The sequence below is a fragment of the Amblyomma mixtum genome, chromosome 3, assembly GCF_055824585.1.
Source record: "Amblyomma mixtum isolate Tamu chromosome 3, ASM5582458v1, whole genome shotgun sequence".
Taxonomy (NCBI): Eukaryota; Metazoa; Arthropoda; class Arachnida; order Ixodida; family Ixodidae; genus Amblyomma; species Amblyomma mixtum.
Genome location: NC_143014.1, coordinates 310,463,595 through 310,475,948, shown reverse-complemented (window position 1 = coordinate 310,475,948; position 12,354 = coordinate 310,463,595). Strand labels below are relative to the sequence as shown.

Sequence of the window (12,354 nt, the reverse complement as noted above, 5' to 3'; positions counted from 1 at the left end):
AGGGAACAGCATTGTCATACATTAGCGCGCGCTCTTAGAAACAAGCGGGCTGCAGCGCTTCCATGCCGCGCGCATTATCCACAAAAACGCAACCAGCACATAGAGACTGCATTTCCGTCGTTTCAAAAGCAGACGTGAGCTTGAGACCACATACGCAACGTCATGATGCAACACCGTCTCAAATTAATTTAGTTCTTCTTTCAAGTGCAGCCTCAGCAGCGCAGTAAAGAGGTGGTTCTTGCATGCAACTACCCGCACCTAATTACTAGAAGTACAGACGAACGGAACAAACGGGTTCCAAATTGCAACTATTTCAGTGAAACAATTAACGTCTCCAAGCACAGGCGCATCCATAATAACACAGCACGAGCTGAATTAATTCGTTTGCGAAAATCAGCGCAAATTAAGGCTATTATAAACTTATAGTCTATACATTGTCAATAGACAAAAGGAAATGAAGGGTGTTATAGACTTTAGTCTAAAGATGGTCTATAGTTTGTCTATACACAAGAGGAAAAGTCTAAGGGATGGCTACAGGGTCTATAAAAGTCTATAGAAAATCTATAGTCCCTTTTTATAAGGGGTGAACCAATTGAAGTTATTAGCAGCAGGTGTCCCTTTCACGCGAAACACAACTGAACGCTATAAATTTGACTGGAAATGGCAGCCGGTGCGAATATTAGCTACGAGCGTAAGAGGCGACTCCCGCACGGCACAGCCTCGCGACAAAGCACCAATGCACGAGCTGTGTTGATTGGCGCTGACGTCAGCATCCTTTGAATGATCGCTTTATTGCGAGGAGCACGCCCTCACATTCGGCCACCCACCTGCTGGAAGGGATGCCCCCGCATTCGTGTTCGAAAATGGGGTGAACAATTTGTGCCTGCAGCTGTGTCGTTGTCGCGTCTCTTTTTCTCTTTTGCTCATAAAGATATCCAATAATTGCATGGCGCCAAAGCAGCGCTGTAGAGGCACGCCGTATAGCGAAGGTTATACTCACTAGACTGGGCGTTTCAGCGAACACTTTCAAAAATTTTCAAAAATAGGCCTTTTGGGGTAAAAATATGGCTTTTTCGGCGTAGTATTCCCAGCGTTGGCAGACGCCAGAAAACCGGTGAATCGTCCGTCCTTAGTAGTGAGCTGTTTAACTAATTTTTATTAATTAACTTTTTAACTATTAGAGCTATAGGTGCCTAGTTGCAATTAAAGATTTCTAGCCGCTCGTTAGTAATAGCCAGTGGCGTAGCCAGAAATATTTTTCGGGGGTTTATACGCCGGTGATTAGAAAGAAAGATAAAAATAAAGAGAGAGTTTACACCCAAACAATATCTTAGTCATTATTCTGCTTTAATAAAGCCGAAGGGTTAGTTGTTTCGTTCACTCCGATATTGCAGCGAATGTTTGTAGTGTTTGTTCATTCTTTAAAGCTCCCGGCAGGCCGCTTTATCGCTTTGTTTGTGATGCAAGACGCGCCTAGACTTATCTCGATGGATCGCATCCAGGCGGAGCCGATTCTACGTTGTTCCAGAATGTTGTAGTAAATTTCCACTCCGTATCTCGAAAGTTCGCTATCAGCTTTAAAAAGTGCACGGCCGAGAGCGGCCGGCATTCTGTTCGACGACCGCCGAGTGATTCAGTTCTTTGTGGGCTCAAGTTTGCCTAAATAAAGAGCTTCGTTTAGAAGCCATTCTCGCTGTTTTCCTGCTCGCCGGACTGCAGACACCACTACGCGACAATGTTTACATAACAATACGAGTGCACACAGCATTCTGAGGACTTGATTCGTAAAGAACATATATTCTTTCACAAAAAAAAAACACTTGTATGAAAAATCACCGCTATTTACAATATTTTTCGCATAATATACAACACAAAAGCTTCTGCTCTACAACAAAGTCAGCACTGCGAACGAATGGCATCTGTCATAACTTCTGCCCCATGCATGCGAACCTGCGCCCGGCCGCACAGTCACTTTGAAAAAAAAAGCACTTTTTATTTTCGCGATAATTTATAATCATTTGAGGACAATGCAAATGATGACAAACTAGCCTGACGTGAAAAGGAATGTTTAATTGGGTCAACTGTGCCTACAATTAAAAGGAGTGTCATACGTCCTGAGATAGCGAGGAAGAGTGACTCTCTTCTGCAATAACTTCCGCTTTATGTTATAGAGCCCCGACTACGTGCATAAATCTTTTCGAGAATAAACAACACAGAAAATTCTTGAATAATTACTGAAACACTAAGGGCCACTAATTGCAATTCAACGCGGAACTGTCGGGAGAGGAAAAATAGCGTATTAAAATATGGTCGCGGCAATGAATGCAACTTCTGTGAGTTCCTCTACAAGCTTAAGATCATCCGTTCACCTCCGTTACCGTAAATTTCCCGGGGGGGGGAGCGGCGCTCAGAAAATTTCAGGCGCTGTTCTGACATCGAAACTCTCCCCCTGGCTACACCCCTGGTAATAGCCATATCAGTGTTTTTTGTGGTCATTTTGTGGAGCCTTGCCGCTGCGGCTCCACAAAATGTGGCTGCATCGTGCCAAAATACATGCGGTTTTGAAAAGCATGCTGCCAACGCAACCTTTCCTGTGCATGTAACTAGTAAAAAAAAGAAAATTTCGTCGCGCTACAGCGCCAAGGGTAATTGCGTTTTCAAAATTCTAAAAACTGATATGTCTATTACTAGCGACCGGCTACAAATCTCTAATGGCAACTAGGCGCATAACTCTGCTAGTTAAAAAGTTAATTATTAAAATTAGGTTTGTTTTGGTTTATTGGGGTTTAACGTCCCAAAGCGACTCAGGCTATGAGGGACGCCGTAGTGAAGGGCTCCAGAGATTTCGACCACCTCGGGTTCTCTAACGTGCACTCACATCGCACAGTACATGGGCCTCTAGAATTTCGCCTTCACCGAAATTCGGCCGCCGCAGCCGGGATCGAACCCGCGTCTTTCGGGCCAGCCGCCGAGTGCCGTAACCACTGAGTTCACCAGCTTACTACTTAAGACAATTCACCGTTCTCTGGTGCCCGCCAAGACTAATAATACTGTGCTGAAAAAGCCATATTTTAACCTGAAGAAAAGCCTAGTTTTGAAAGTTTTTGAAAAGTTCGCTGAAACACCTGGTAACCAGAGTGTTTCACCCAAGATTTCTTGCAGTTTTTAAAGGTAGAATTTTTCAGTTATAAAAGCGCTTTTTTCAGCATACTACCGTAAGGGGTGTACTGCATCAGAACGCAGCTAAGACGTACACGCTAACTATCATGCTGATTAACTAATATTGAATAGTTAACTTTTTAACTATTACCCTTAGGCTGCTTATTTATTCAGAGGCGTTTAGCACACCGTAAGTGGCATCCATATCAGTTTTTAGAATTTAGAAAACGCCATTACCCTTTTGCCGCCGTGGCTCGACAAAGTTGGGCCATTTTTTGCGTCATTCAAAAATCTCGCGCCTGCGGAGAGCGAACAGCGACGTCCATCAAATCGCACTAACTCCGTGGCGTCTCTGCCCGCAGCACCGGCTGCTGTGTCCTGCAGCTGAGTTCGGTGCCACGCATTTCGGATAAGTCAGTATCCTCTGCTGAAATATCGGTGAGGATGAAGGACTTATATAGCAGCATCTATATAGCAAACGTGATGCCCGCTACATCTACAGATATCTGGTCATCGAAATGAAGTCTTCCGCTTCACGCTATCTCTCATGACATCCGCTGTGGCTTTATTGGGACTTAGAAGCATACAGTGCCACTTAAGAGGTTTTACAATTCGACGAATTTAAGGGGGTGAAGCATGCGAAGTCTTTTTGGGCTAGCGTTTGAAATGGTGGCGTAATCTCCGCATGAAACCGCGACGGCGGCTGCGCAGACTAACAACCACACTGGTGTGTAAAGAAGAGGGGGGGGGGGGGGGGGGCGTATATGAGCGGATGTCACAGTGAAGCTTCCCCTTGTTCATGACAAGCTCAAGCGTGGTGCACGTTCGTGCGGCTGATACGACGACGGCGTTATGTGTTGTGTGAAAGCAAATCGAGCAGGTCGCTGCCGTCCGTACAACTGAATGCAGCCGCCCAGCTGTTATATACAAGGTGTTTCACCTAAGACTTTCCACAATTTTTAATGATAGCCTTTTTCAGTTAGAATAGCGCTTTTTTCAGCATATCACTGTCAGCGGTGCAGTACATCGGAATAAAGCTACGATGTGCTGACTAGCGGGATGGTTGACTAATTTTGAGTAGTTATCTTTTTAACTATTACTGCTAGGCTGATTAATTATTGAGAGGCTTGTAGCCTACCGTAAGTAATATCGATATCAGTTTTTAGAATTTCGAAAAAGCAGCTACCCCCGCCGCTGTGGCCCAACAAGTTTCGGCTACATTTCGCCAAAATGCCTGCGCTTACGAGAACCTTGCAGTCAAAGAAACCTCTCCAGTGCACGTAACTCGTCGAAATAGCCAGAACTTGTTGGGTCACAGCGCTGGGGGTAACCGCGTTTTCGAAATTCCAAAAACTGATATCGATATTACTTAAGGTGGGCTACACACCTCGCAATAATTAAGGAACCTAATAGCGACAGTTAGAAAGTTAACTATTTAATATTAGTTCACCAGCCTGCTAGCTAGCACATCTGAGCTGCATTCTGATGTACTAAAGTATTCCGAAGAAAGCGCTCTTCTAACTCAAAAAGTTTTAAAAATTTGTGCAAAATCTTAGGTGACAGTCACTGTTTATTCCTATCAGGTTTCGGATCCAACAGGCACGTGTCCAACATTTTTGGACAAAAATCTTGAATACTGCAATATCTTAAAATGCTGTAATAGAAATATTGGAGGTAACGGTCCATTCTTCCGATATGTAGCAAAATCTTTCTATTAATTTTTTTTTCTATCGCTCGCATCGAACAGTTAAGGCTGCCATAGAAAACCAATGGGGAACTCTTCTGACGATAGCAAAAATGTTAATAGCAAAAAAAGCAAGCCTGTCGACGGTATATCTGCGGATATATTGATTGCTATATAGCGAAATCTCACAATATATAAAAAATTGCCTTCATAAACTCTTTCCCGCTCAAAAATGCTTTTGTCCAGAATTGTAGAGCACGCCTGACACACAAGTCACTTGAAGATTGCTGCCAAGCAGAGGGCTGTTTGAACGGGCTGCTCTGGGCCCTCTTTCTGCATGATAAAATTGTTTGAGTATTATCTTCTAGCTGCGTAAATCGGTTTTTAAAAGCAGATCCAAGGCGTTTATCTATTCTTTATCGCTGTTAAACTTGAAGGCTACTGCGCATCTGTCAGCAGTGAGAATTTTATTTCCCGTACCTATAAACAGCGCTAAACAACAGGACGAGATAGCGCTGTTTATATGTACTTGTCGCCATGGAACACCAACTCGCCCAATCTTCAGTTCTTCCCGTACCTGTTTTGCAAATATCTCCCGAATTATGCTCTGCCTAAGACTGGCAATGTCCAATAATTACAGCGCTAAAGAAACCTCCATTCCCTCCAAACTCCTAGCACACGCCTAACCGCACTCGCACGCAGTTATTAACACTGGCATAGCGGTGACTAATTAGTAGCTTACACTTACAACGCATTAAACATTAATTGCAGAAGCTAAAATTTTGCTCAGTGTGTAATACTCCTGTCACACGGCCAAATTGTAATTTTCAGTAAGTGACACTCGCGTTAGAGTTATTCGCACAGCGTCGCACGATTAACGTCATTGACATTGGCTGCAAAGGTGATCGTCTCATATAGTCATCGTCATCGGCCTGACTACTCCCACTGCAGGGCAAAGGCCTCTCCCATGTCTCTCCAATTAACCCTGTCCTTCGCCAGTTGCCGCCACCCTATCATCGCAAACTTCTTAATCTCATCCGCCCACCTAATTTTCTGCCGCCCCCGGCTACGCTTGCCTTCACTCCGTTACCCTTAAGGACCAGCGGTTGTCTTGCCTTCGCATTAGATGCCCTGCCCAAGCCCATTTCTTCCTCTTGATTTTCGATTAGGATGTCATTAACCCGCGTTAGTTCCCTGACCCACTCTGCCCTCTTCTTATCTGTCAACGTTAGAACCGTCATTTTCTTTTCCTCCCAAATATTAACCAATTAACCCTGGGCCCTCCGTCCCTAGCGGCTGCGGAGCAAGTGACCAAGGCGGCGGTCAGATCTGTGACGCAGCGGAGGGCGCTAAGAATCTCTAGCTCCGGACAGGCCGCCATTGGAAACGGAACCTGGCAACGTTTAACGCTGGAACCTTATCCAGTGAGGCTATAGCCTCGTAGTAAGTTCGGCGAACTCACTCCACTGGGCTGAAACACTTCACTCTGTACACATGAACAGTCAGCTTTCCTGTGCAGTGACAATTCCTGCAAATTGCGGGCACGATCCTATTTTGGGGAGATAATTCGAAGTGCCAGCTTCAGCCAAACCATACTTGTGCGCTCAAAATGTGTCGACACACCTTCCTGGCAGTGCTCTGTGCTGCATTTAATCCCCTTAATCCTTGACTCAAGGGAGCCTTAGAGAACCAGACCGTGTCTCCTTTCTTGAGGCAGGTCGGTGCGGAAAGTACGTGAGCCTTTGCGTGGGTTTAGACAATGATAGCCCAGCAACTATGATAATGTATCGTCCCACAGTTCGCCGCATCTGTGCCCAACGAAGCGCCTGTCGTGGAAAACAGGCATAACGGCTTCACTTTAGAAAAATAGGGGAGGGAAAGCCCATGCGTTGTACGTTGTTGGAAAAAGTACATTCCAAATGGTACAGTCCAAATGGTACATTTCTTCCCAGTGTATAGCACTGTGTCGCTACGGTGAGACCTTATGAGGTGAAATGCACCCGATGGAAGCGATACAAAATTTGCCTTTCTGTACTTCGTGTAACTATATATAACTTCTGCAGCGTCGGGCAGTGGCGCGGGCACTGGTGAAAAGGCGAAGAAAAAACAAAGCTGCCTTCAGGAATGTGTGACACAATAATTATATCAAGCTCGTGAGCACAGTACAAGGAAAACGCTTGACAAACCACGTGAGCAAATCACAAAACAAGCGTTGTGTTGTTGCGGGCCAGTTCCTTGTTTTCCTGGAATCCGTGCTGCTTCCACGTTGCGTTTGCCAATTCTACGCTTTTGCGTACAGAATCGAAACATTTTAAGCAGTATATCACTCATTCATCGCAGAAGCCACGTTTTCTTCGGCAGAAAACTCGCCGCAAAGAGCTGCCACCGCGTACGCTTCATCGGGCGCCACCGGCTGCCGATCCACACTATATAGTGGAGCGACGGAGCCTCCACCTAGGTAGATCTCGCGGCGAATATTGAAAGGTACACAGGCGGAGGGGTGAGCATAAAACTCAAATCCTTATACATCTGTTTGCGCGACACCGTAAACAAGAACTCGGCAGAAATACCAACTAGTAAGAAACTACAGCAAAATAAACATAATATATAAAGCCCTGTAAACAAGGACTATCCCAAATACCATAAGACATAATGAGAGTAGGCAAAACATCCACTACTTTGTCTTGGAAATAAGCACGAAGTTATGGACGGGAAGTATCTCTCAAGGACATTAAAGGCGAAACAATCTGTCGGACATAAGGATGGACTAAAACAAGGCCACCAGCGCTGACAGGCCACAAAAGATAATCATGTCTCATTGAATTGAAGAAGCAAATCCCATACAAAATTTGCGAGCACTCTGTGAAAGCACTGTATATCAAGTCGAGCACAGTGAATAATTTGCATAACATAATAAATTTTAGCGGCCAGAAACAGCTTACAGGCCGCTGCTCTGACCAAAATCGAAAGACTATGGGGACAGATGTCTGAGCGCATCAGCGCATGACTATGGGGACAGATGTCAGTATTATTATTGTTTCCATCATATAAGTATCTTGTCTTGAGCGCCAAGGTTTTCTCTTTCATTTTTTGTTTTCGTTTCTACGTGCATGTTGTTCACTGTTAGCCGTGTTTGATCGCTTCATATGGTAACCTCGTCTAGAGCCGATTGTACAGTGGTGAGCAGCCTTGTCTAGAGCGTTTGAGCAGTGCGCACTTGGTAACAAAAACCGAAATTAGAGAGCAGCCCCTCATTACAGGGCAAAGTTTTCGTGCCTGCTTTGTTTACGAGGCTATCTGGCGCTACTTACGTGCAAGCGTTGCAGCTGGACCCTAGAGGCTGCCACAAAATCTGGATTTGTTTGTAAGGAAGTGCACCGCCCGAGCGCTCTAGACAAGGCTGCTCACCACTTAACATAGTTTGTCCTCAGGTAGGCAAATGAACCACTGTTCTACCAGATTTATCTTGGCATGTGTTCTTGCCGCATTGTGAAATTTCCTTGTGTTGTGTGATGTAGTTCTTGCCTCAGTGTAACTGTTGTGTATGCCCACCTGCTAGGGCCCCGTAAAGGGGCCTGCAGTATTGAAAATAAATAAATAAAAACAAACGACCGCACAATACATGCTAATTCATGCGAAAAATTACTATATGCTCGCTGTTTTAGTGTGCAAATATACAAACTGAATTACAATGAGTTGCATGAATTTTCCCAGGAATTTTTTCTAAAGCGGAGGGCCACGTGACTGGTACTCCGAGTGCAGCTGCTGTGAGGAAAGAAAACTTCTGTTTTATTCGTTAACAGGTTTCGGTATTGGGTCAATAACAGATGTTTTCTATGTGGCAACCGAAATTTCCTGAGAAATATCTGCGATTTGACATATTTTTTACAGTTGTCTTTGGTCTTCTAGGCTTGAGCCGGACAGCACGGCGTCTTGTTCACTTGGGATTTTGTAAGCAGCCCGTATGCTTTGGCTAGCCCATGTAGTGTGATACAGTGTGGGGGGTTCTCCGAATGGCGGTAATATGTTTGTTTGTTTCTTTATAGGGGTTTAACGTCCCAAAGCGACTCAGGCTATGAGAGACGCCGTAGTGGGGGGCTCCGGAAATTTCGACCACATGGGGTTCTTTAACGTGCACTGACATCGCACAGCACGCGGGCCTCTAGAATTTCGCCTTCGAAATTCGGCCGCCACGGCCGGGATCGAACCCGCGTCTTTCGAGCCAGCAGCCGAGCGCCGTAACCACTGAGCCACCGCGGTAATATGTAATATGTTAATATGTTTGCGGTAATATGTTTGAGTATAACGTGGGGTGTATGTGGTGTAATAGCCTAAGGTGTGGGTGTTATTTCGCCTGTAGCTGCCTCCAAGCTACGGCTTCTTCTCGCGTCAGCTTCATCTGTGGTGGTCGGTAGACTCGCCTATTTAGTTTGTGGTGGATAAGGGCCTCAATGTACTGTTGTGGGACCGGCTCCGGGGCCGCTAAATCTTCCTTTGGAGGCCAATTAGTAAGATCTCGGGCTGTAGTTGATTAGCGTTTTGAGACTCGTGGCCTGGTGTCCAGGTGATTACAGGTTCAGGAAGTTGACGTTTTCGCGTTAAGATGCAGTGTGCATTTGCCGATTGCATAATTTCGACATGCCGCTAGGGAGCCTGAGGTTACGTGGATTTTGTCTTTCGCGCATCTGGAGGCCAATGTGAGAGCGTAGGTTGTCTGAACTATTTCTGTGGTATTGGAGGTTCGTAGATGGTGGTGGCTGATACCATCTGAAGGGTATGATGGATGACATAGGAAATCATTGCAGGTCGGGATGCATACTGCACCCCGGCTGTGTGTAACAAGTGTGTGAGGTTTCAGCATTTTTAATGAAGGAATTTTGCTCTTGCGTAGCTTCTTTATGCATGGTACTCGGTATACGCATGTTTCGCGGGATCGGGTTAACTTTGGCTCTCGTCCTGAGGTCAGACTCTAATGCGACTCAATGGCAGTGTTCCCCGGCAACCTTGCTTTGCATAGGAATTAATGGACGCAGGTTGGTAACAACATCCATTAGCGATAGAGCGCGGATGTCTTATTATAACAAAAACGTATTCGATTGCTAATACATAATTCAGTAGGGCAAGGGTGCGGGCTAGTTGGTGATCCATAACATATAAATACCAGCGCAAAACAGCAAGACACACGACAAAGAACGAGGACACACAAGCAGCGCTTGTGTGTCGTCGTTCTTCGTCGTGTGTCCTGCTGTTTTGCGCTGGTATTTATATGTAATACATAATGGCTCTTTTGAAATGACAGGAACAACACAGTAACGACGCAAACACGGATGCGTGAACTGTCAACTGAAGCTTATTGTGGTGTGCACACACATATACACTTTTAAAAGTAAAAAAAAAACAGTAAAGCACAGTTAGAGCAAACACTTTTCTAGCATATCAAGAAATATCAGTATTATGCTTTGTCCCAGAGGATCAGTTCTCTTTTCTTTTTACTTTTCTAAGAACCGCTTTTCTTGTTTCGAAAGTGAAACAGATGGGTCGCTTACAGAAGTCCCTTCGTTTCCCGATTCCACGCAGTGAGCTTACAACAGCTCCCTGATTAACTTGTCTCTGGATTTCAGCAGAACTCTAGACTTTTGGAAGCGAGGTTTGCGTCTCTAGCTCTTGGCGCTGTGTGCCGCCATATTTCCAGGTGAATTAACCTGGCCACAGTTGCGGTAATGCTTTCCTTTCAATTTTCTTGGCGCAGAAAAACCTTCTTGCGCCTCAGACCTTTCAACAACTTTCTTCAAGTTGCGGGAAAGTGCGTTAATGTACGGTAGAACCACAGGCCTTTTCTTTTCTTTCGTTTTGCCTTGGTCCGTTCCTTTTACAAATCTTTTAAGCGCTTCTTCTGCTACTGATACAAGTAGTCCTCTCGAAAGGAATGTTGCTGAAGGTAAATGGTGAAGGCAATCCTAGAGAAGAGGCGTCTTGTGGCCTCAGCACACAAATAGGTTCCCCGAATGCTGTGAAGGAGTGGTGTACAAGATACCGCTGTCTTGCGGTCGAACATATGTGGTCCAGACCAGCAGGTGTCTAAATGAAAGACTTAGCATAACCGCAACTGTGGCCAGATTAATTCACCTGGAAATCTGTCGGCACATTGCGCCAGGTGCGAGACATACATTTCCAACAGACTACAGATCCGCTGAAATCCAGAGATAAGTTAATCAGGGAGCTGTGGGAGGCTTATTGTATGGAATCGGGAATCGAAGAGACTTCTGTAAGTGGCCCATCTGTTTTGCTTTCGAAACAAGAAAAACAATTATTAGAAAAGTAAAAACAAATGAAAACTGCTCCGCTGGGACAAAGCATACTATTGATGTTTGTTGATATGATAGCAAGTGGGTGCTACAACGGTGTTTTTCCTTAAGAAAAACCAGCCAAAAAGACGGGGACAAAGGAGAGACGAGGCACACACAACGACTGGACTATCAACTGTGCTTTATTGAAAAACAGCCAGTCTCCGAGAAAACCCAACAGAGCATGCGCAGCTCAACGGCACCGCAAAACCAGCACAAAAACAACAACAGCGAGCTCGTAAGATAGTCAAGCTGCAGTGTCAACAGGACAAGTAACCTAATTCTTTCTGCATCAACGTGATAGAAGCCGTGCTAACACAGTTATCTCCATGATTGCTAATGTGAAATGCTTCGAGGATTTCTCGCTCAACCTTACCCTTGCCTCTACCGAGAAAAGTGACATTGGAAAACAACGGGTAGCACCCGCAATCGCGGCAATGGCGAGGCAAGTTTGCTCCGTCAGCCGGAGTCAGAGAGTTATGGTGCTCTCGTAGCCTTTCATTTATACACCGGCCAGTTTGGCCGATGTAAACTTTTTCGCATGTCAGCGGAATCTTATAAACCACCCGTGTCGCACAAGGAACATAGCAGTTTTGATGCCGCGTCGAACAAACAGGTGGTCTAGTTCTGCCACGCGCGACACGTGAACAAAGGCTTGAAAGTTTGCAAGGAGCAGAAAAGACAACATTGACACCTTGTCTTGCAGCAACTTTTTTGATGTTGTGGGAAGCCCCATGCAGATAAGGCATCACCTCAAATTTTCTTCTTTCAGCCCTAGTAGGGTCAGCCACCTTTTTGTCACGACTCTTAATTCTTTGCAGCAACGACTCTGCCACAGCATTCAAAAGCGGTTTTGGGAAACCGGCCTCTTGCAAACGCTTAACCTGGTTGTCGAAACTTGACTTCATGCTATGGTGGCAACTCTTCTGCAGAGCATTGCGAAAGCAGCTCATGGCAATCCCTCTCTTGACGACTTTTGAGTGTGCAGACGAGTACGGTAATAAAGCCTTCTTACTCCTAGGTAAAAAACACCAGCATACATGGCCATCGTCACGAAAAGTTAGTTGAAGTTCTAAAAAACGAATCGACTGGTTAGCGGGTAGTTCAAAGGTAAAAGAAAGGGAGCTTGAGCAAGCTTTAAAATCTTCTAAGACATTTTCTACAACC

The 12,354-nt window shown here is 45.2% G+C and overlaps 1 pseudogene across 1 annotated transcript in view; it reads right to left on the bottom strand.

The window, feature by feature from the left end:
* Positions 1-12,354, bottom strand: part of LOC149355581 (nicotinamide N-methyltransferase-like) — a 75,494-nt pseudogene that overhangs the window by 47,369 nt on the left and 15,771 nt on the right. The gene's annotated exons all lie outside the window — the stretch shown is intronic.